We start from the raw sequence: 26,412 nt of genomic DNA, 5'->3' as shown, positions 1-26,412 counted from the left end.
CTTCATGAATACCCTCGGAGCTGTAGATAGGCCAAAGGGTTACTCCTGGAACTGGTAGTGATCGTTCAGAAGGGCGAACCTCAGATAGGTCTGATGAGGAGGTCAAATTGGGATATGGAGGTAGGCGTCCTTGATATCCAGGGACACTAGGAAATATCCACTGCTGTCAGCGCTGAGACTTTGGCACAGTGCCAGAGTCTACAGCGCATACACAGGACTCTGAAAAATGTCCGCTAGCAGCAGCGGTGACGGCTACAGGAGAAGAGGGGACCCACACCAGGGACGTGCAATCAGGGGAGGCAGTGCCTCCCCTGTCATAATGATTAAAATAATAAAAAGAAGATATTTATAATACAGAGTCTGTTATAAATATCTTCTTCTATTATTTTAACCATTCCCCCCTGTTACTGTGGCTGCATGTGAGGCTGGGAGGCAGTGGGAGAGGTGCCTCCCGCTGCTACCATTATAGACCGGGCAGCGGGGGTTGGGCAGGGGGCGGGCGCAGCAATGGGCTGTGAAAGCCCATTGAAAATGCATGGGGAAGCGGCACCTTTACTAGTGCCGCAATGACAGGGGCGTGCATTCAGCCCTAATGAATGCACGCCCCTGTCATTCCCCCAGATGTGATTGGCCCAGCGGATCCAGTGCTGGATCCGCTGTCCAATCACTAGCGAGCCCCCTTCCCGGCTGCAGCAGGCGCCGTGGGCTGTGTGGGCGCCCGCTGCAACCAGCGCCACTGACTGACACTAGAGGTCATAATTGACCTCTGGTGTCTGAGCGGCGCTACAGTGGGAGAGACGTCATGACTCATGACGTCTATCCCATAGTAGAGAGGAGCCGGCGGACGGAGACGGAGGCAGCGCTGCAGGAGCGGTAAGTACTCTGTTTTTTTTTATTTTTTTTATGTGTCTGTGTTTGGGCTTTGGGGCACAGCCACAGGGGGCAACGCCACAAGGGGTACTGCTACAAGGGGCATAGCTATTGGGGGTGTCAAAGTCAGAAAAATGTCTTAGTGCACACTGCCATATTTGCACCGCACACTGGTCCGTGCTGCGCATGCGTACGCTCTCCCGTGGAAGCGCATACCCGCAATAGCGTGCACTCGCACGCGCAGTATGCGCATTTACGGTAGAGTTTATGTGATCGTAGCGTGCGACTCATTAGTTACAAATGTTCACAATTAATGTAGTTTATAGATCATGATCCCTTTGATAGTTTCTGTAAGTTTGGTTAAAGTATAATGTCCCAGAGCTGAGGAATCCCTCTTTGTATTGCACGAAGGGTCTAACAGGAGTCATACAGCAGTGTTTGATACCCATCGAAAGAGTATTTAATTAGCAATATTCCGGTGTTGGTTTGGAGCGTATTAATCGCTCGTGCGAATAGTTATGGACATAAGAAGTTTATGTCCATTTCTATGATTTGCACATACTCAGGTATGCGGCGGGAAACCCAGTTCCCCACCCACCTGAGCTGTTGGAAATCAGCACAGCCCACCTGTATGAATCAACCTATGACCTTTGGTTACAGTACAGGGCCGAATTCCTTCGGCCAATGGACAATGGGATTGTAGGACCAGGAGATTGCATTGTGTGTGGAGCATAAATAGGCAGGCCGACCACATCCAGCTCTCACTCTCTCATCAACGGTTATCTGCTGATAATCGGGAGCTGGATATCGAGGCGCTGGCGATCATACCCTTTGTGCGTAAGTTCTCTCCATAATCATTGTCTTTCTGCGAGCCAATCTCTCTCTCTCTCTCTATCTCTCTCTCTCCTCTTTTTCTCTTAAATACCTTATAGTATTATAGTATTGTATCGTATTGCATTTAGGTCAGTGAAGTATTGTCTTTTTGTATTTATTGTTTAGTTCTGTGGTTAGGAAGTCTCTGTTATATTGTAGTGTATCATATGTACTGTTATCCCCTTTTACAAGTATATTAGACATAATACAGTTAATAGGCCTTGGAAACCTAAACCAGTATCTGTGTATTTCCTATAGTGATAAGTGTTCATTTGAGCGTCGGTGACGCTCATGCAGCTTTGTAGATAGTCAGGTTCCACAAGGTTGCACTTACACCCTGTACTCACATTAAGGTATTCAGTGTATTTCATCGGTATAAGGTTTAACATAAAGGTATAGTGTTGTGAGCGTCTGCATCGCTGGTGACCTCCTCGTGGTCTCTAGCGTACGCTACGTTACAGCGAATCTTTCCCCTAGACATAACCAATAACGTGTCCTGTGATCACTGGGCCGTGAGCGAACGTGACGCTTGAGCGTCTCGCCTACGGCTGAGCGATCGTTACGCAAATAGCGTATCATTACGGTATTTCTTAAATAAACAGCGTACAGTGTTCTTAGCTTCATAAGGGTTGTTTATACGACAAGGAATTTAGAATTGTCAGGGGCAAAGCTACTGGGGGCACAACTATAGGGGACACAACTACAGGGGGCACAGTGACTGGGAACACAACTACAAGGGTCACAAGTACAGGGGGCACTGCTACAAGGGGCACAGCTACAGGGGGCACAGTGACTGGGGATACAGCGACTGGGGGCACTGCTACTAGGGGCACAGCAATTGCGGGCACTGCTACTCGGGGCACAGCGACTGAGGTCACAACTACTGGGGGCACAACCACAAGGGGCACAGCGACTGGGGGCACAACTACTTGGAGCACAGCTACTCAGGCACTGCTAATGGGGGCACAGCTAGAGGGGTCACAACTACTCGGGGCACAGCGACAGGGGGCACAGCGACAGCGTGCACAACTACTCAGGCACTGCTACTGGGGGCACAACTTCTGGGGGCGCCTGCTACATCCTCCCAGCCAGCAGCAGCACTCTCCCCTGTCTGTGCTAATGTCTTCCTGCATCAGCGAGTGCATAATATTCATTCATTTCTCTCTCTCTCTCTCTCTCTCCCCCCCCCCCCCCCCCCCCACTCCTGTGGATTACTTCGTTTGTAAGTTTAATGTTCATTTTTACAGGTACCGGCCCTATTTGATTCTACTGGTCAAGTGGACGTGACCGGCGTGGGATGTAGGTAAGTATGTGTGAGTGTGTGTGTTTTAATACATTTTTGCTTTCACAGTGTGTGTGCTGTGTTTTTATTTGGGTATTTTTGTTGTTGTAGAACTGCAGGTACCAGCGGGCCCGTTATATCCCCACATGCTGGTACCTGAGGTTCTCCAAGTACCAGCAAGCGGGGGAGGCTTGCTGGGCCTTGTAGTTCCACAACAAAAAAACAATATTTTATTTTTTACATCTGTATGGCTATTAGCCCGGCACCCACCACCCAGGGGTGCTGGGGACAGCCTTGGGATTCACCCCTGGCCCATGGGTGCCTGGAGGGGGGGACCCCTTGATTTAAGGGGTCCCCACTCCTCCAGGGAACCCCGGCCAGGGTTGACTAGTTGGGGGGGTAATGCCACGGCCGCAGGGACCTACATAAATGTGTCCCCCGGCTGTGGCATTATGGCCCTGGCTAGTGGAGCCCGGTGCTGGTTTTAAAAATACGGGGGACCCCTACATCTTTTGTCCCCTGTATTTTTGGAACCAGGACCGGACTAAGCCCGCTGCTGGTTGTCTAAATACGGAGAACCCCTGTCCAATTTCCCCCCAGTATTTAAACAACCAGGACTGGCTCAAAGAGCCCGAGGCTGGTTATACTTAGGAGGGGGGACCTCACGCATTTTTTTTTTACATTGTTTAACCCATTCAGACCCTTCTCCATTAAGTTAATGGAAGCCCTGGACAACAAAATTGCATTCATGTCCTCCTCCCACTCCCTTCCCAGTCCCAAACACTAATTTTGTTTTCTATAAAAATGTACAATATATCACAAGTATGATGAGCAGGCAGGCAGCGGGCATTGGCGGCATCGGACTGAGATGCAAATTAGTAGAGGAGGGCTGGGTCAGTTGATGGTGGGCAAGTCCGCTCAGAGGCAGTAGCGGGTATTGTCTCGGCGGTGTTAGGGGTCATCGGCAGGATCCGGCAGACATTATGGCTGTAGTGCCTCACCAGCCACTGACCTCACCGCACGCCACTGGCCCACACACAGTAACCGATAGACACCGGAAAGGTAAGTATAGGAGAAATGGGTGCAGTGTGTGTGGTGGGGGCCCCCTCTGGACCCAGGGGACCGTGTGCACCACACACACTGCTCCCATTATAGATACGAGAACTCATTCATAATTTTCAGTGTGTAGGCACTAACGATGAACGATGCGCGGCCCCGCGATCGTTCATCGTTGCTGCTGGGTCGCTTATAGCTGCAAGCCAATATGGACAATCTCGTCCATATTAGCATGCAGGGCTATGGGGCCGGGTGACAGGGGAGTGAAGAATCTTCACTCCCCCAGTCACCCCTCCGCGCGCACTGTCGGTCGCCCGTCAGCCGTATCGGCAGTTGTGCACCTCGGCAGCACATCACGGGCAGCCAACCGGCTGTACACATGCTGCGGCGGCCGGCGGTGATTGACAGCTGAACTGGGCGGCCGTGTGTGCACGCCCGCCCAGTTCATGACGTCAGTCCCCGACGGATCGGGCAGTGCGTATGCACAGAACACTGCCTGATCCGTCCATAGATATTTCTGCAGATCAAGTTGATCTGCAGATATATCTACTAGTGTGTACCCACCTTAAGGTATTATCCACCTACTAACAGAGGCATTCTGTGCCATGTTATATCAGATTGATTTCGCTTATGTGTGATCAAAATGAAATGAAACCATCTCTGCCACTAGCAGTAATCACCCTATAGTGAGTATATATCAGAACTGGTGATAGCACAGGTTATAGGTATTGTGATTCAGGTCACTAATGGCCTGTTGCACCAATATTGGATTCTCACTAAAATATAATGTTAGATCAAATATACCAACCAGTCAGTAGCGGATCTTGCCACGGGCAAGCAGGAATTTTGCCCAGGGCGCCGCACCAGGGCAAGATCCGCTGCTGCTGTGCCCTACCCCCCCCCCCCCCCCCCGCTGCCCGCTGCCCCCCGCTGTGAAGAGAAACTAGACACGTATGCGTCTAGTTTCCCTTCATAGAGAGGTCCTTTACTGTGTGGTGCGCGATGACGTCATCGCGCACCGCACAGCAAAGGTCCTCAGAGGACGTCATCGCGCACCGCACATCATTTCACTCTGTACAGGGGGCCTAAATGACCACGCCCCCTGTACGTAGCCACGCCCCCAAATTGTCGCCCGGGACGCACAGCGCCCAACAACCGGCCCTGCAACCAGTCATCTGTGGGCCACAATAGGTTTATGATTTCACGTGTCTCCTAATAGTAATATATAACATATGCAGACCAACTTTGCATGCCCATATAAGTTACAGTAGCAGGTAACTTAATATTGAAACCCCATTTAGTTGTTGTAGTACTGGTTATAAAAAGAATGTCAGTTGGGTACAGGTATAGATTTAAGAGCAGTATAATGTAACACAACTATAATAATTGATACATTTATTATATCTGTCTTATTAAACATCCAGTGTCAAGTAAACATTTCTTATTTATTTCTAAGAACTTGTATGAGAACACTGATTATAGAGAGTTATACCCCTTTCACATCGCAAATAACCCGGGATCAACACTGCATGTTGCCGTGTCAAAATGGGTCAGTGTGCGATGTGAAAGCACTTTTGCCGAATTAGCGGGTCGCCTGACCCGGTAATTCAACCCGGTTAAAAAGAAGGGTTATTACCGGGTTGAATACCGGGTCAGGCGCAGTGTGAATGGGAGCCCTTTTGATGCGACACGGCTCCCATTCACAGCATAGGGAGAGGCAGCGCAGGAGATGAGCTTATCTCCCAGCGCCACCTCCACCCTCGCCTCTGCTGCCGCTGCGACCCCCGCTGCTATGGCAACCGACTCGGTATATTGCCGGGTCGGAAAGCCAGCAAAGGAGCGCAAATGCCGGATCCCACCCGGTAAGGACACGTTTCTCTTACCGGGTGGGATCCGGCATTTGCGATCTGAAAGCAGCATAAGATATAAATGTAATCTTAGGAACAGCGTGATATGATACAAATGTAGCACTAGATTACTCGGGTATCAATTTCTGTCAGTGTAACATTATATCTAAGCACAGGATTGTGTGCCAGTGTTAGCTATGACATCATACAACACAGGTTCCATAAACGGAGGTTCTCATATGTTATTACATGACGTCTGCTTATACCAGCCTGTTGGGGCATATTATTGGAACATATGCTATCTTTTATCTGTAAATGTTGCATCTACACACCATAAAATAGGTAACTCTGCATGTTTAGCCACAGAGGCGAGTTTCTACCCTCCTGCTATTCAGATACGTACTGCCACTTATATGCGGTACACTTTCAGATATGTACTGCCACTTATATGAGGTACACCTTCAGATATGTACTGCCACTTATATGCGGTACACTTTCAGATAGTTGGCGCCGCGGATGGCTGCCTCGGTGCTGCTCTGCCAAGCTGCCTTTGTGTTTAGTCCTACGTGTATAATATGTCTAATATGTTGAGTCTATTGTACAGTTGCAATGTGCAGTATCAACTCATACGTGTAATGTGTGTAATGTATGCTATGTTCTTCCCCCTTCGTATGCTATGTATTCCCCCTTCATGTTGCTGCTTGGCGATGCATTGTACCACAAAGAATTCCTAGTGTACGTGAGTACACCTGGCCAATAAAGCTGATTCTGATTCTGATATGTACTGCCACTTATATGAGGTATACTTTCAGATATGTATTGCCACTTATATGCGGTACACTTTCAGATATGTACTGCCACTTATACGCGGTACACTTTCAGATATGTACTGCCACTTATATGCGGTACACTTTCAGATATGTACTGCCACTTATATGCGGTACACTTTCAGATATGTGCTGCCACTTATATGCGGTACACTTTCAGATATGTACTGCCACTTATATGCGGTACACTTTCAGATATGTACTGCCACTTATATGCGGTACACTTGCCCACTATGACATTGTCCCCCTCCTTCCATCTGGAATGTGCAGACCCCACACGGGTTGGGTAGAATATTCCGGCGGCCGGGATGCCAGCGGTCAGAATACAGGCCACGGCATCCCCTGCATATATTGTTTACAAATACATTTTGTGATCAATGGGCATGATTCAATTTGATGATAGTTGAATAGTGCCAGGAATTAGCTCCCGGGGCTATTTAATAAAGCGCCCTATGATGCCCAATGACATGATTCTTCTCGCACCCCCGGAAACAGCGTCGCATACGGTACTTAAGTCGGAGAATGCTGATTCTCCTGACAAAACACCCTGTTTAGTCCGGGAGAATGGACATTGCGCTGTATTGAATAGCCCCGGGAGCTAATTCCCGCCGCTATTCAACTGTCATCGAACTGAACCGTGCCCAATGTGTACATATAATCACAATATTACATTGCACTAATGTCCTTGTAAAATTAGTTCCGCTGAGCAATAGCAGATATCCATGTGAACAAAGGCACGGGCAAACATTAGTGTGTGTGCAGAAATTAAAAAATAATTTGTTTTAGCAAGGATTGCTGTAGCAGTAACATAAGGCACGCACAGTCTTTTTGAGGGGTTTCTGGGGGTGCGTAGTCTCTTAAGATTGGCTGTTTTTGCTTACTACGCAGAGAACCCCCCACCCTGATAGATGCCCGTACCACTGCTGTCAGCAGCACGAGTATGTACAGGGTGCTAGGGGGGCATGATATAGCTGGGAAAGTCAGTGGGTGTAAATGTGTAAGTGGACGTCTGGAGTAGGATGGCAGCTTTCTCCAAAGGAGGCTCATTCAGCTGCTATTACATTTATATATTATTGCCATTAATGTGTCACATTGGTACATATTTATACAGGTGACTTACCTGAGGTATTTTGCCAGAGCTGGTCTGCATCTTGTACATGGTACCAGCTATGTGGCAGTATTAATGTGTATATAAAACTAAGACTTTTGCTCTCTGCACTAATAATAATATACTGCACCTCTGTGTGTATGTAGTAAATAAAACATTGGGGATTTGGTCATATTTTGATCAAAATATTTCAGCTTGCAGCCCATCATCAAGGGAGCCCAATTTCCTGCAAGTTTCTGTTCTACACTAGCGTATATGCCCAGCACACTATTACATTGCAGTTACATGTATTCCCCTCCCAGATACAGAGGGGAGCATCTATACAGGGCTGGCTAGTGAGCCGCACCCAACTAGGCCTTTTATAGCCGTGACTGAAAGCTGCCATGATAGCAGACTAGGCCTGTGCTTGGTTACACCAATTGTGTGCATGGTACCAGCTGCATGGCAGTATTAATGCCATATATTATGTACAGATGTGTCCTGTTGTGGCGCTGCTGACTATAGCAACACTCTGTAGCTGGATAATGATGCAAATGCATTGCCGTATGCCGCAAGCGTTCGCATTGCAGCCGGGTCCCATTGAAGTAAATACAGGAGTCGGGCGCATGCGCCTGCCGGCTCCTATTCAAGTCTATAGCATAGTGGAAGCATGTGATCACATGCGCCCGCTATGCTGCGCTGTCCCAAGGATAGCAGGACACATCTGTATACAAAAAAAGTTTTGCTGTCGGTGCTAACAATAATATACTGCAAATCTGTGTGCATGTATAAAATAAAGCAGAGGGTATTTTGTCATATTTTGATCAAAACATTTAAGCTTGCAGCCCAACGTCAAGGGACCCCAATTTTCTGCAAGGCCCTACCCTAGCTTATATGTCCAGCCTACCACTATATTGCAGTAGGCAGATCTCCTGGGACGTAGCCGGGGTGGGTCAGGTGCATTTCCAGAGACATAGCCGAGGTCAGGGCAGGCGGCAGACAGTGTATAGTGAGGGATGCACTGGAGGTTGGAACAGGCAGCTGATGCAACAGGAACAAGATGTTTTAAGGATTGCAGATGTTTCTATTTCCCGCTAGTGCATGTCTAGGGTATAATATCTGATTGCATTGGCACATTATGGTACGTTTCTCTCCATACAGGGCATACAAATTGAATGTTGTCAAATAGCCCCTGGTCCATGGCAGGAATTGGTTGTCTGAAAATTTCACTGTGGGGCACAGGAATGTTCTGTTTATCTAGATCCATGGCGTTCTTGAGCACTGTGAGTGGGGATGCTGTTTTTCCACTCTCTACCTCTTCCCAGTTAATAGAAGAGAAGAAGGGGTGTTTTCGCACGTCGCCATTTACCCCAAGCCGGAGGAACTGGTCCTTACACAGGAGGTTGGATAAAAAGTCCTTTGTTACTCCAGTAAGGCCTTCGTATGATGGTTCCTCTGCAATGATCATTGCTGCTATCTCTGACACGGATTCTCCAGGGAAAGGCTCCGATCCTGTAGCGAGCATATATAATAAAACCCCTAATGCGAACCAGTCCACAGCTGCACTGTATGGCTGGCGGGTTATCATTTCTGGAGCAAAATAGCCAGGTGTCCCGCAAATGCCTGCATTATCAATTACTCCATACACATTCATTAGGGCTAGACCAAAGTCTGTGATCTTCACATGGCCGTCTGCAGTCAGCAGAACATTTTCCAGTTTGATGTCTCTGTGAATTATTCCTTTAGAATGCATAAACTGTAATCCACAAACCAATTCCGCCGCTATAAATGTTATTGTGGGAAGGTCCATCTCTGATGTCTCAAAATAATCGCACAGATCTCCTCCACTAGCCAGTTCCATTACACAGTATAGATAACGATGTGTTTGGAAGGTCGCATATCCATGAGTAAGGAAATTGCTCTGATGTGCCAGCTGAAGGACCCGAAACTCGACCAAGCTGCCCTCGTTCTCTGTTAGGGCTGTCTTCTTTAAGATCTTAATTGCCACTCTTTCCCTGCGAAGAGCGTCTGTTGCCAGCAGCACTTTCCCGTAGCCTCCCTCTCCAAGTATTGAGTGGAAAGTGAATTTGTCCACTGTTAAGGGGGCAGTGTCGGTGTTTTGTTGGCTGGTGGGCGTAGCGCCTGGTCGGCCTCTTCTAAATGCTGTTATGAATTGATTTTTTTTATTTTTTAGAAATGCTGCAATTCTGTCCCAGTTTCTTCGTGATCCCTTCCTAGTGATCTTTTTCGCTGAAAGGGAAACCGGGCCTGCCATATGGCTGCACCCTTCCCCTGGATCTTCAGTAATGTCAGCGTTTCTCCTGTCACGCCAAAATCTGGGACATCGGTTACATGCTTTTATGAATTGATCCTGTTTCTTTTCCAGAAATGCTGCCAACATGTTCCATCCTCTCTGTAATCGTGCAACAAATCTCCTCACCTTTCTGGCTGCTGAGTTGGTCCGGCCTGCCTGCTTTCCTCTGCGGTTCTTTTTTCCTCTGCACCTCTTTCTTTTCTGTCTCTTGTCTCTGGTTCTCCATGCTTTTTCTCGTATTTTTTTTCTCCTATTCGTTCCCATGTTTTGTCATCCGACAGAAACAGGGCCCTTTAGAGAATATAACGCAAGATGTGTCTTCAGTCTAGAGCGTCTGAAGACTGGTTCTCAGGGGCTTCAGCAGCTGTAGAAGTAGCTGCGTGATGTCAGCAGTGACTGTGATGTCAGCAGTGACTGTGATGTCACAATTGTGCAGCTGAGCCTAGTCCTAAACATAATCTACATTTTATGGCAGTTGATGTATAAGAAAGTTTCTTCCTGTCTAAACTTGAAATTGTGTAAGATATGTAGAAGTGTCTTAATTCTACCTATATAAAATGTACCTGCCCATATTATGACATCAAAATTTATATTTTATAAGAAATATGACATTTGTGAGGAGGGATTAGACTGTATTGCGGTCATATCAGACCAGAGAAGCATGTAACATAGTCTAATTATTGGAGAATCTACGTGTTTATACCACGTATACCCATTATCACCAACAATTTCCCTTTTCAATTTAAGTACCTCAAAAATAATTGATAATAATGATAGCTATTTTTTTTACTAAGTGACTTAGGGGCAGATTTATTAAGCTCAGTGAAGTGATAAAGTGGAAGGTGATAAAGGACCAGCCAATCAGATCATTACTGCCATGTCACAGGCTGGGTTTGAAAAATGACAGTTAGGAGCTGACTGGCTGGTCCATTATCACCTTCCATTTTATCACTTTACCAAGCTTAATAAATCTGCCCCTTAATCTCAACTGGTGGCAGGAGTATTACCATGCAATCACTTCTATTTCCCCATTGCAACCATTATTAAGAACAATCACATTTAAGGTGGTTTCCAATTATTTGTAGGCATGTGTAACTGTATGAAAGAGCCAAGAGATGGTGAAGAGCATTAGCATCAGTACAGAGTTTGTTGGGAAGGGAGAGATTGTGTGTGTCATGTGTCAGCAAAACGTTTACTAGAAATAAAGGGGGGGGGGGGGGGCATTATTCATCTTGCCCTGGGCTACAAAAACCCTAGTTACACCTCTGGCAGCATGCACGGCTGACAGCGAGGGCCGTTAATGACCCACAGGGCCGCACATCGCCCGACGTCGCCGGCATACACACTTGCCGAGAAAGTGAACGACGTCACTCAGGAAGGGTGAAAATGAGCGACAACTTTCATTTTCTCGGCAAGTGTGTATGCGCCTAAACACCCCCTCCCCTGAAAAAAACAAGAACAAACCAGAACAAATGACCTTCCAACATGTGACGTGAGAGGGTCAAGACAGTGGTCATGGCCAAATCACAGAGGGAGAATGTCTGTGGCACCAGTCTACATCTTCCAATCTCCTCCAATCACACTTTCGCTTGTGTACACGCCCACTGGCGTACAGAGCCGGCCCTAACCAATATGATGCCCTAGGCAAGATTTTGGCTGGTGCCCCCTAGCACCACCGCTGGTTCCGCCTCTGACCTTGCACCTCTTTCCCAGCACCATCACCCGTCATCCATAGCAGTCCTTATTTTGGTGTTTGTACCCCCTATATTTTAAATAGGAACAGTTTGCACATTTTGCGCACAGCACAAAAAGGGGTGTGTTTTTGCTGGCAAGGGGCATGGCCACACAATAGTAACCCCAATTCCAATTACGCCACACAGTACTGCAACTTTATTCACATTTAATCATGTGATAGTGTCCATAATTCATATTACATCCCTCAGTAGTATCACTTTACCTTATAAACATTACTCCTCACAGTAGAGCCCCTTATTCACATTACATCCCACTGAATTGCTCCTTATTCACATTACACCACACCCTATTGCTCTTTATTCACAATAGATGACACAGTAGTGCCCTTTCTATACGCAACGCCACATAGTAGAGCACCTTATACACATAATGCCACACAGTAATGCCCCTTACACATATGAGACACATTATTAATGTCCTTATAAACATAATGCGCCTTACACATTATGACAACCTTTATTAATGCCCTTTTACACATAATGTTCCTTACACATATGCTGCACATTATTAATGCCCTTATACACATAATGACACACATAGTGCCCCCTACACATTTGCTGCACATTATTAGTGCCCCTATACACATAATGACACACATACAGTAGTACCCTGTTACACATATGCCGCACATTATTAATGCCCTTAAACACATAATGACACACATAGTGCCCCTTATACATATGTTGCACATTATTAATGCATTTTTACATGACACACATAATGCTCCTTACACATATTCCGAACACTACTGCACAACCAACCCACTCACATGCACACAGCAATCACACTGCCACTAACACTGTGACCTCTGCCTCTGCTTGGATACAGATGTGTCCTCATAAATCTTGCCTCAATGCTAACGTCGGGCACTTTCTTTATGAAAATGCATCTTATTTGCATTGCTATGTGGCTAGGATGCAGGAGCAGCTTCTGCTGATTAAAATGATATGCAGCACGCCTATATACTGTGTGAGACTGTGGCTGTATCTGCATATGAAATGCTACATACAGAATATAGGCATGCCGCATATCATTTTAATCAGTAGAAACTGCTGATACCCCTAGGCATATCAAATGCCCTAGGCAATTGCCTAGTTTGCCTATGCCTATGGCCGGCTCTGCTGGCGTATCTGTAATGTGTGCGAGGTGTACAGTGCACATGGGACCGCACAGCACACACCCTGCATCTAATTTATTATACTCACCTCTCAATCAGGTTTGGCGCTGGCTGCAGAGTGGCAAATATCACAGGAAAATGGCTGCTGCGGCTCTTTTCCTGTGATACGCACATGCGCAATAGAGATGCCCCCGGGAACGGTTCCAGTATGAATGGTCGACCATGTTAAGGTCAACAGTCATTAGGTCGAGCACTGTTGGTCGACATTGACATGGTCGACTTGGTCAAATGGTAGACACATGACAAGTCGACATATGAAAAGGTCTACATGGGTTTTTTAACTGTTTTTGGTGTCATCTTTTTCCGAAGCATGACCAGGAATTCCAATTAGTGTACTGCGTCCCCTCGCGTGCTGTGGGCATGGTTCCTCGCTTCACTACCGCTGCGCTCGGCACAGGTTGTTATTCCCAATCGTAGCCCACGTGGATGGTAAGTATGAACATTTTTTAAATCTATTTTTTCAAAAAGCCATGTTGAACTTTTCATGTGTCGACCTGTCATGTATCGACCATTTTCATGTGTCGACCATGTACCCATATCGACCATGTCAATGTTGACCGATAGTGGTCGACCTAATGACTGTCGACCATCCAAACGGATACCCCGGGGAACATGGTGCGGGGTCCAGGTTCCCAGGGACCTATGTATATGCAGTAGACTCTGTCACAATGACAGAGTCTGCTGCACTGCTGCCGGTGCCCATTCACAGTATACTGTATATATAGCAGAGCAGTTGTGCATATGACTTACTTCCCCAGCTGCCTGGCCAATTGTGACGGTGGGACACAGACGTCAAGGCAGGTCTGTCCTCTCGAAATAAGATGGCTGGGAGAGATGTTAACAATGAAAATACTTAATTTCCAAACGTCACATATGGCCCTCCTGTATATGTGAAAGTGATAAATGTTTTATACTGACATATGATTTAAGCAATCTAGCCTTTCCTGACAGTAAGCAGTCACCGTGATTTATCTCTGATCGGTAGTCTTAGAGCAAATACAATTTTATAACAATGATTCGCTCTTAACATTGTATTATACTGTAACTGTCATTAAATGTGTCATGTAAAAAGGCAAACGAGGAAATAAGTACATTGCTTCAAAGTTGTTCAAACAGGGCAGTTGATTTATTGATTGAAGCTAGTGATTAGGGATGTGGGACAGACAGGCAGAGAAATATGACAGCATACAGTGAGTAACCTCTTAAGCTAGGCATGTCCAAACTGCGGCCCTCCAGCTGTTGTGATACTACATATCCCAGCATGCCCTGCTCACGCTGTGTGTCCGGTCACCCCCCCCTTGCTCACACTGTGTGTCCGGCCACCCCCCCCTGCTCACGCTGTGTGTCCGGCCACCCCCCCTCCTCCCCCTGTGTGTCCGGTTTCTATTCCCCCCCTCCTCCCGCAGTGTCTGGCAACCCCCGACTGCTGAGTGTCCGCCCCCCTCCCTGCTGTGTGTCCGGCCACCTTCCCCCTCCCCTCCGCTGTGTGTGCCTGGCCACCACCCCCTCCTGCCGCAGTGTGTCCGCCCCCCCCCCCCCGCTCACGCTGTGTGTCCGGCCACTCCCCCGCTCACGCTGTATGTCCGTCCACCCCCCCCCCCCCGCTCACGCTGCGTGTCCGGCCACTCCCCCGCTCTCACGCTGTATGTCCGTCCACCCCCCCCCCCGCTCACGCTGTGTGTCCGTCCACCCCCCCTCCTCCCCCTGTGTGTCCAGTTTCTATTCCCCCCCTCCTCCCGCTGTGTCTGGCCACCCCCCACTGCTATGTGTCCGCTCCCCTCCCCCCTCCCTGCTGTGTGTCCGGCCACCCTCCCCCTCCCCTCCTGCTGTGTGTGCCCGGCCACCACCCCCTCCTGCCGCTGTGTATCCGGCCACCCACCCCCCCTCCGCAGTGTGTCCGGCCACCCCCCCAGCTCACGCTGAGTGTCCGGCCCCCCTCCCCCTCCCCTCCTGCTGTGTGTGCCCGGCCACCACCCCCTCCTGCCACTGTGTATCCGGCCACTGAAATACTGTTTGTCATGTCACATGCTTATTTAGTAAGGATAGGGAGTGGAAAGTATAGCATCGGTAGCGTCTAGTTTCTCTTCGTGCTAAGGACCTTTCCCATAATCCCCTGGGTCCATGTCACAATCTACTTGGAATAGTAAAGTGTGGCGAGCGAAGCGGAGCGAGACACCGAGCCCGATGCGTGGCAAGCGTCTAATACTGAATAGAAAAAATACAAACCCCCAAACAAACGGAGAACGAAGCAGACACATAGGAGCTGTAAGGGCGGAAGTTCTCTCCTTCCCTCTCGTTTTGTCACGTCCAGGTCCTTAGCACGAAGAGAACATAGACACATAGCATCTTCTGGTACGTTCCTTGAAGGGTACAGTCAAGGCACTTTGATAAACCTACCTTTAATACCACATGTAAACATTGTAATTGGTTTTGCAGGACAAGATTATTGAAGTAAAATAAAAGGGGTAGTAGATATGCATATAGGGTTTCGTGAGAGGCGGCACAGAAATGTTTTCCCTTGGAACTTGAATTTTACAGGTACAGGATGTTCCAGTCATCAGCAGCCCCCTATAATTTTAGTGGGTTGACACGTGTACAACCCAGTTTCACTTCAGCCAGTTATTTAAATATTAAATATCCCAAAAGAAATATTTAATAGTCCTGATGTCTTTCATAATTACATAAATAAGTCTAAACTGGGCAGTATTCTCAGAGAAAGGGTTCTATTTATTAATTATTAACGGCACGATATCTCCCGAAAACACCCAGGAGGTACTCGCAAATAATACACATCCTCTCAATGTATGTAGTCGTTTCCACTTGCAAAGGCAGCACCCATAGGTTACCAAGCTCCACAATGCACTGCACTCTACACTTGCACATGCGTGCCAGCAGACCACGCGTGTGCAAGTATCCTTTTACATGTTGGTGACATGGCTGTAGTTACTTTAGTGCCTTTGTCGACTGTAGTCTTTGCATCTGACAATTTATAATTTGTAAGCATACAGTAGCTTCAATGTATGCTGATTAATACTGACAATTCCTGTATCCAAGTTTTGTAGGATCCTCAAGGCTAGCAGGTGATGTTAAGGCCCTACTGTAGGTCTTTTAATTTGAATTGAGGTTCTAACAGCTGCTTGACACTTGCTATGTGCCTGGTAGTTACAGATCATCCAAATACACAACGATGAACAACTTATGCTCTATTTGCTTGTTGTGAGACAGTGACCAGTCTTACAGTAGCATGTACAGTCCATGTCTATTAATACAGCTGATTGGGCCTTGAAATTTTGGTCACTTGTTCCATTAGTTATGGGAGCCTGGAAGGCACCCCAGCACAATATAATTATTATAGTGTTTAGTTGGTGGTGGCAGGTGCAGCATACCTTGTTTTGGGCACTGCACTGAGACTCAGTCTGCAGGACACGAACTGCCCATCTTTAATTAGCAGAAGCAGCCAGCTGGATCTCCAACAAGCAGCATAAGACATCTGCAGGACAGCCCTGTCACAATCACACGGGCCGCCTTCTCAAAGCTGAGCTGAGTGTGACTGCACCTAGCATGGTGGTAAAGGAAGTGGAGGAGGAAGCGCTGGGAAACTGTGCGGTGCAGTGAGGGCTAATGAAGCCTTCTGCGTCATCATAAGTGACAGTCTTACTCGATGCTGGCATTTGAACCCCGCGCCTGGGCTGGACTCTGGCCGGCTGGCAGTGGGGAAGGTAGGTTGCAGTGTGAGCAGGGTAAGGCTGGAGCTGCAGCTCCAGCATCCCCATTGGTTACCACACGGACTTGCTGTCAGAGCAGCGGCGGGTCCTAGTGCCTGCCGGCTCTTTTATCAAATATGACTGACGGAAATAGCAGTAGTACTGCTGCAGTTCTCCTTTTGAAAAAAGAAGAAGTCATAAACGACAGGGGGCACGGGCCCGAGTGCCCACCCCTGGATCCGCCTATGCTTTAGGGTCCCCGCATTTCTCATGAAACCACTCCCCCTGACACGAGGCCATGCCCTCTTTTCAGGGGGCTATGCAAAACTGCATTACCAGGTGCCCTTTGCTTTTACTACTGTACTAGGCTCCCGTGTAAACCTTCATGGCCATTTCCAAGAAAATTCTGTTGTTTTTGCCATTTCCAAGAGAATTCTGCTGTACTCCTGCTTATCCTACCTGCACACCCTAGTCTGTATCATGGGGCTAAATGTAATAGCCTGCCAGTTGCCGGAGGTGCGGCACTTTGTGTGTCGGCCCATATTTTTAAAGCAGCAATCATTTACAAGGCAAAACAAGGCTGTTGTTGTCTTGTAAATGATTGCCGCTTTAAAAATATGGGCAGACTTGCACAAGATCCCTCATTTCTGGTAAGCTGCAGGCAGGGCCGGTGCTAGGGTGTTCGGCGCCCTCCTGCAAACTATCAATTTTGCGCCTTTCTACAAATACCGATCTCATCCTCAGAGTTGTAAGTAGACATTTTGGTGCCCCCCCACCCCCAAGATCTATAACATGGACAGTTCGTGTCTCCATTATAAAAAAATACGCCACACAGTAGTATAACTTATACACACCAGGTAGAGCCCCTTATATACATTACGCCAGGTAGAGTCCCCTTTTACACATTGCACCAGGTAGAGCCAGTCACACCTTAATCCAGGTAGAGCACCCTTCACACATTGTGCCAGGTAGAGCCAGTCACACATTATTCCAGGTAGAGCACCTTTTTACAAATTGCGCCAGGTAGAGACAGTCACTCATTATTCCAGGTAGAGCCAGTCACACATTATTCCAGGAAGAGCACCCTTTTGCACATTGCGCCAGGTAGAGCCAGTCACATATTATTCCAGGTAGAGCACCTTTTTACACGTTGCGCCAGGTAGAGCCAGTCACACATTATTCCAGGTAGAGTACCTTTTTATACATTGCGCCAGGTAGAGCCAGTCACACATTATTCCAGGTAGAGCACCATTTTATACATTGTGCCAGGTAGAGCCAGTCACACATTATTCCAGGTAGAGCACCTTTTTATACATTGCGCCAGGTAGAGCCAGTCACACATTATTCCAGGTAGAACACCATTTTATACATTGTGCCAGGTAGAGACAGTCACACATTATTCCAGGTAGAGCACCATTTTATACATTGCGCCAGGTAGAGACAGTCACACATTATTCCAGGTAGAGCACCCTTTTGCACATTGCGCCAGGTAGAGCCAGTCACATATTATTCCAGGTAGAGCACCTTTTTACACGTTGCGCCAGGTAGAGCCAGTCACACATTATTCCAGGTAGAGCACCTTTTTATACATTGCGCCAGGTAGAGACAGTCACACATTATTCCAGGTAGAGCACCTTTTTATACATTGCACCAGGTAGAGACAGTCACACATTATTCCAGGTAGAGCACCTTTTTATACATTGCACCAGGTAGAGACAGTCACACATTATTCCAGGTAGAGCACCTTTTTATACATTGCGCCAGGTAGAGCCAGTCACACATTATTCCAGGTAGAGCACCTTTTTATACATTGCGCCAGGTAGAGCCAGTCACACATTATTCCAGGTAGAGCACCTTTTTATACATTGCGCCAGGTAGAGCCAGTCACACATTATTCCAGGTAGAGCACCTTTTTATACATTGCGCCAGGTAGAGCCAGTCACACATTATTCCAGGTAGAGCACCTTTTTATACATTGCGCCAGGTAAAGCCAGTCACACATTATTCCAGGTAGAGCACCTTTTTATACATTGCGCCAGGTAGAGCCAGTCACACATTATTCCAGGTAGAGCACCATTTTATACATTGTGCCAGGTAGAGACAGTCACACATTATTCCAGGTAGAGCACCATTTTATACATTGTGCCAGGTAGAGACAGTCACACATTATTCCAGGTAGAGCACCTTTTTATACATTGCGCCAGGTAGAGCCAGTCACACATTATTCCAGGTAGAGCACCCTTTTGCACATTGCGCCAGGTAGAGCCAGTCACATATTATTCCAGGTAGAGCACCTTTTTACACGTTGCGCCAGGTAGAGCCAGTCACACATTACTCCAGGTAGAGCACCTTTTTATACATTGCGCCAGGTAGAGCCAGTCACACATTATTCCAGGTAGAGCACCTTTTTATACATTGCGCCAGGTAGAGCCAGTCACACATTATTCCAGGTAGAGCACCTTTTTATACATTGCGCCAGGTAGAGCCAGTCACACATTATTCCAGGTAGAGCACCTTTTTATACATTGCACCAGGTAGAGCCAGTCACACATTATTCCAGGTAGAGCACCATTTTATACATTGCGCCAGGTAGAGCCAGTCACACATTATTCCAGGTAGAGCACCTTTTTATACATTGCGCCAGGTAGAGCCAGTCACACATTATTCCAGGTAGAGCACCTTTTTATACATTGCACCAGGTAGAGCCAGTCACACATTATTCCAGGTAGAGCACCTTTTTATACATTGCGCCAGGTAGAGCCAGTCACACATTATTCCAGGTAGAGCACCATTTTATACATGCCACTTCCCCCCAACACACATTACTATGAACCCCCTTCTCCAGCATACATTAATGACACCCGCCCTTACCAGCACACATTGTATGCCACTCCCCAGCACATTAATGACACGACCCTCCAGCACCCCCCCCCCCTCCCCAGCACACATTAATTACAGCCCCCCTCCCCAGCACAAACTAATTACACCCCCCCTCTCCAACACACATTACACCCCCCTCCCCAGCACACATTAATTATATCCCCCCTCCCCAGTACACATCAATGACACCCCATTCCCCAGTACACATTAATTACAGCCCCCCCCCCAGTACACATTAATGACACCCCCCTCCCCATTACACATCAATGACACCCCACCAGTACACAGTAAATACACACACAAACACCCCTAGCACATGTATATCTGCAGCAGTATTTATTTACCTCAGTCTCTGCTCCTCAGTGTGTGGCTGCTGCTCTTCGAAGTTCTCATGTCTGACTCTGCTCTGCTGCTTCCTCCAATGCACGGGACTTCCTGCCTCCTCCACTGATGGGGGAGGGGGGTAAGCGGTGCTGAAGACTGCTGTGTCTTCATACCAGGGCCGTTTCTAGACAATTTGGCTCCCAGTGCGAGATTTCAAAATGCGCCCCCCCCCCCCCCCCATTGCTATAAAAAAAAATAATTGCGTGCCCCCCCCATATAGCCAGAAAAAAAGCATGCGCGCGCCGGAGGCGCGCGCGCTCCCGACAAGGCTGTGTGGCCTGATTGAAATGGGCGTGGTCTCATTACAGTGGGCGTGGCCTCGTCTGATATCACGCCCACCACAGGGGGAAAAAATAAAAATAAAAAAGTCCCCTTTTTACACATTACACCAGGCAAGTGTCCCCATATTACACAGCGCGGCAGGCAGGTGTCCCCATTTTACAAAGCGCGGCAGGCAGGTGTCCCCATTTTACAAAGTGCGGCAGGCAGGTGTCCCCATTTTACAAAGTGCGGCAGGCAGGTGTCCCCATTTTACAAAGTGCGGCAGGCAGGTGTCCCCATTTTACACAGTACGCAGGCAGGTGTCCCCATTTTACACAGTACGCAGGCAGGTGTCCCCATTTTACACAGTACGCTGGCAGGTGTCCCCATTTTACACAGTACGCAGGCACGTGCCCCCATTTTACACAGTACGCAGGCAGGTGTCCCCATTTTACACAGTGCGGCAGGTATCCCCATTTTACACAGTGCGGCAGGTGCCCCCATTTTACACAGTGCGGCAGGTATCCCCATTTTACACAGTGCGGCAGGTGCCCCCATTTTACACAGTGCGGCAGGTGCCCCCATTTTACACAGTGCGGCAGGTATCCCCATTTACACAGTGCGGCAGGTGCCCCCATTTTACACAGTGCGGCAGGTATCCCCATTTTACAGAGTGCGGCAGGTATCCCCATTTTACACAGTGCGGCAGGTGCCCCCATTTTACACAGTGCGGCAGGTATCCCCATTTTACACAGTGCGGCAGGTATCCCCATTTTACAGAGTGCAGCAGGTATCCCCATTTTACAGAGTGCGGCAGGTGCCCCCATTTTACACAGTGCGGCAGGTGCCCCCATTTTACACAGTGCGGCAGGTATCCCCATTTTACACAGTGCGGCAGGTATCCCCATTTTGCAGAGTGCAGCAGGTATCCCCATTTTACACAGTGCGGCAGGTGTCAAGTGGGGGGAGGGAGGGGGAGAGAGAGAGAGAGAGAGAGAGAAAAAGAATACTTACAACTTGCCGCTCTTCGGGTCCCGCGCGCCGGCCGCCTCCTCTGTAGATGGTTATCTCCAGTCCTCCTCTCCTCCCCCCGAGCGCTCCTGCTCGGGGGGCGGGGCTTCGCGGAATGACGCGTTTGCGTCGTGACGTCACGACGCAAACGCGTCATTCCGCGAAGCCCCGCCCCCCGAGCAGGAGTGCTCGGGGGGAGAGAGAGGGAGGAGAGCAGTGGTCACAAAGTGCCGCGGCGGGCGCCCCGTGCGGTTGCACGGCTCGCCCGCCGCTAGAAACGGCACTGCTTCATACAGAGTCACAGGGGAGGGAGGGGCGACGCTGCTGCCTATCTTCATGCGGGACTCTGGACATGTGCAGCGGGAGAAGAGGGGAGAGGGGAGGTTCCTGGCACAGGATATCAGCTCAGCTGTTCATCCTACCAGCGCTGCTGCTGCCTGTCAGTGTGACAGGCGCAGGCTGCGGCAGCTGGCAGTAACTGTCTATCAGCAAGAGTGAGGTAGCAGAGCAGGGAGAGCGCCTTTCTAGCCCAGCGCCTCCCTGCTTTGCAGACCTTGCTGAGCGGCCAGCGCCGGGCCTGGCTGCAGGCTACTGCTGTACATTTACGAGTTGATCGCACGTAGCAACTTTTTGCTGCTCGTGTGATCAACTAGACGCCGCCTATGGGGGGAGTTTATTTCTGCATAGCAGGGCTGCGATCGCTTGTGCAAAAAAAGATTCCTGTAAAACAAAACCAGGGTCAGACTTACTTACCCTGTGCGATCGATCCAGCGATGCAGGTCCCGGGATTGACGTCAGACATCCGCCCTCCAAATGCCTGGACACGCCTGCGTTGGACTCACCACTCCCCGAAAACGGCGAGTTTCCACCCCGGAACGCCGCCCCGCTGTCAATCTTCTTGCGATTGCGCTAGTAATCACTTTCTTCTTTCTTCTGGTTGTTGCCTGGCGATGGCTGTCGCTGGGCAACGACGCGCGTGCGCATTGCGGGTGCCATGTAGCCGCAGTCCCGACCCATTTGCACTGCAGCGACAACCAGCAGCGTGCGAATGGGTCGGAATGACCCCTTTAGCCCTTGAACTGTTTTGTGCTCTCAAGTCTTCAAGGGCCCAGCATCACCTTGCATTCACATGTGCTGTCTGTAATAAACCTTCTATGCACCTTCATCTTTTTCTGACTTGAATCTGGATTTGGGTTTTGACTCTATATACTTTGAGTGTAAATCTTAAGACTCATTCAACTCAACATAGATGTAAGCTAGTCATTTATACGTTAAACCTTAAAGGAGATCCAAAATGACAACTGTGTCCAGTAAATAGCAGACAAAGGGGTCTATTCATGAAGCAATGTAAAGTGTGGAGAAGTGAGCCAGTGGAGAAGTTGCCAATGGCAACCAATCAGCATTGAACTAACAGTAATAATTTGCATACTATACAATTGTACGGAGCAGCTGATTGGTTGCCATGGACAACTTCTCCACTGGCTCACTTCTCCACTTTTATCACTGCTTCATGAATAGTCTTTAAAAACATATACACTTCTAACCGATTAAGCTGAATGCTGGTATGGGAGAACAGAAACAGTCTAAACGGTTGTAGTGATTACAAATATTCAGACACTGTGGTTAGTGCAAAATAACTGTTGCCATGAGGTTTATCATCCTTCATAAATATGTTACCTTAGTGCATAGGTTCTCAAACTGGTGCCATAAGGTTTATCATCCTTCATAAATATGTTACCTTAGTGCATAGGTTCTCAAACTCGGTCATCAGGACCCCACACAGTGCATGTTTTGCAGGTAACCCAGCAGGTACACAGGTGTTTTAATTACTCGCTGACACATTTTAAAAGGTCCACAGGTGGAGCTAATTATTTCACTTGCGATTCTGTGAAGAGACCTACAAAACATGCACTGTGTGGGGTCCTGAGGACCGAGTTTGAGAACCTGTGCCTTAGTGCATAGGTTCTCAAACTCGGTCCTCGGGGGCACACACAGTGCATGTTTTGCAGGTCTCCTCACAGAATCGCAAGTGAAATAATTAGCTCCACCTGTAGATCTTTCAAAATGTGTCAGTGAGTAATGAATACACCTGTGCAACTGCTAGGTTACCTGCAAAACATGCACTGTGTGGGGTCCTGAGGACTGAGTATGAATACCTGTGCCTTAGTGGATAGTGCACGGTCGGCAGCAGAAATCTTGGCATCCAGCACACCGATGCCTCCGTTTTTGGGGTTTTCACCGCATTTCCAAATGTACTAAAGCTCTGCCACCGTAGCTCCGACGTGGAGGGTAACCTTTACCCTATAGAAGCCTATGGGCTTCTTTCTGCTTTGCGCTGTGTGAGGGATTTAATCGGATCCCTCTCCGCATCCCCCGCTGCTGCCGCGTCCTTCTGTGCATGTGCAGATGGACTCCCGGGTCATGAACCTGGAAGTCCCAGGACGGGGGCGCATCGTGAAGAACAGTTCTTATCGGAAGAGCTCCCCTTCGCAATACTAATCGCATATGTAAGTAGATATGTGATTAGTATTGATGCGATGCCTGGCGATGTGTGGCGGGATGTACACCGCAAGGTCAGTTCTTTAGAATGTGACTCTCCTGAGCAGAGTCCTCAACCCTCATGCGCTTATTCTTCGCTTACTTAAACTGTCTACAATGGCAACAAATCCCGCGGTTTTCTGCCACCTGATACTTATGTCAGTGCCGTCTGCTGCTGTGGCTTGTCCTATATTGTCTTCAACCAAGGACGGACTGGGAACTCTGTCCGGCCCTGGCATTTGTGAGCATGAGAAAGGGGCTGCGCGCGCCATGTAAAGGTCGCGTAGACACTGCAAATGGGGGGGGGTGTCGTGAGTCAGGGGGCGTGGACTCGCGGCACGCCCCCATATTACTTAGCGACGGGGCACGCCTTGCAGCAGCGGTGGCAGCTGGGGACAAACCAGACCATCGGCCCTTCTGGCATGTGGCAGATGGCCAGTACGGCCCTGTCTTCAACTGTAAGTCACTATTTTCCTGTTTTGATTATTTGTTTATGTTCTCTGTAATTGGGCGCTATGGATTCCTTTGCGCCATAGAAATAAAGGATATTAATAATAATAATAATAATCCCACTAAGAATAACAGTTCCCCCAGGATTAGGAGGCAATAATAAACCAATCGATTATCGATATTGTTACAAATTATATATCATTAATTTCTCTATGTGTGTGGTACTGATATGGGATTTCTTATATTAGCTTTAACTACCCTAAGTGATGCTGCTGCCGGCTGGTAATAGAAATACAGTCTGCCACACTGCGCAGCGTCTCCGATGGGTGCTGCATGTACCGCTGCTGCTATTCCCTACAAATCAACTGATGGTGCTGAAAAAGATGGTAATCGCACCTGTGGCGCTGCACTCCAACAGCAGCAATGATCGTTACAAAAAGTCACCAAATATAAACAAAAACAAATACAGAACAATCTCACTTGCGCTCTAGATTGTCTCAACCGCATGCATAATTCTCACATGATGATGTCATGGCTTTCACTTATTTCCAATGATGTAGTCCATGCATATAAGCAAAATGAAACAATACATGTAATAATGTAATGCTGTTAAATTAAATGTTATCAACTCCACGTGTGTGCTTCTCAGGGTGAAATAGTCCCATCCAGAGGTCAGATTCCCCAAATTCCGTTCTAGGCACCCAAAGGGTGATGGATAACTCAGACTGTGGAGCAGGGTCGGACTGGCCTACAGGGGTACAGGGGAAACCACCGGTAGGCCCCACTGCCTGTGGGCCCTCCTCCTCTAGGGATTAGGTTCCAGACTGAGCACTTGAGTTATACACTATACTGTACATAGGTTACCTTATACTGCACGGGACTATGGTGTATTCACTACAGTACCTTGCTGTTATTAATCTGGTACATTATCATGTATTCACTATATGTAAATATCAAGGGGCCCAGACCATACACTAATGGTTTGCCAAGCCTCTAAACATGGGCCCTACCACTGCATTTCCCCGGTGGGCCCTTCATGCCCCAGTCCGACACTGCTGTGGAGGCTTTTACATGTATGCTTACTTGCACAAAGGTGGTGACCATCACATAAAGGTTTCCTTTATAGCTTTGTTTTATCCCCACAGATGACAATGTATATGGATATTCTCTGTCCAATGTGTATGTAATATAACCAGAAATAGACCAGATTGTAGCAGAAAAATATCAACAAATATTGATTCCTAACAACGTAGGGTATAGGCATCTGTGCCATATAGACAGAATCATAAAAGCCACTAAAGAAGATGGAACCCGGGTATCACCATCCAGTGAACATGTAACTATAGGCTGGGACTGCTGAGTTCCAAAGATGATGCTGGGCCTGGAGAGGCTCTAAATTTAATATGTCTTGAATAAATATCAGCAGTTGGTGACGTCTAAGTGTTTTGGGCCCATCCAAAATATTGGGGTCCCTCAGAACCCTTTGGCCCGGTTTAGGTGTCCCTCTTGTATCCGCCGGTAGTAATGCACAGAAACCTTCGGGGAAAGGATGGCAACCAGGATCCTCAGACCTGAGCACAAGACCATCTAGGAGGGTTATCTCTAGTTATACACACCTTTCCATCGTGCCCTACATGCAGGGTACATACTACTACATAAGCATCAGTTTTCCCATATATGAACTTGGCCCTTGTATGGCTCACCTCCCACAGTGTAACCTTCAAAGTGCGCCCAACATGGCTGCTCCATATGGTACACTTGTGGATGGGATGAAAAATACATGGACCTTGTGGTTCTGTTGGAACCCTACTCTAAACTGTAGGACTCTGAAATCACCCCCATTTTGTGTCATCTCTTCTAGGGGTAGACTATTCCACCCTGGGTAATCCTACGCTGAGCGCCCAAGATGGCTGGCGCACTTGGTACCTTGTGAGGGTGGAATACACAACCCTTGGAAGTTATTACCCAAAATGCCTACACCAATCCTGCATTATGCTTTCTGTGTGCTTAAGGTTTTCTTTTATGTCTGTGTGGCTTATCTATTGTTGTATTACTCAAATCCTCTGTATCATGTGCATTGTTTTTATGTCTGTAAA

Source organism: Pseudophryne corroboree, chromosome 12 (genome assembly GCF_028390025.1).
Source record: "Pseudophryne corroboree isolate aPseCor3 chromosome 12, aPseCor3.hap2, whole genome shotgun sequence".
In the NCBI taxonomy this organism is placed as follows: domain Eukaryota; kingdom Metazoa; phylum Chordata; class Amphibia; order Anura; family Myobatrachidae; genus Pseudophryne; species Pseudophryne corroboree.
The sequence above is the reverse complement of the archived record's forward strand: the minus strand, read 5'-3'. Positions refer to the sequence as shown.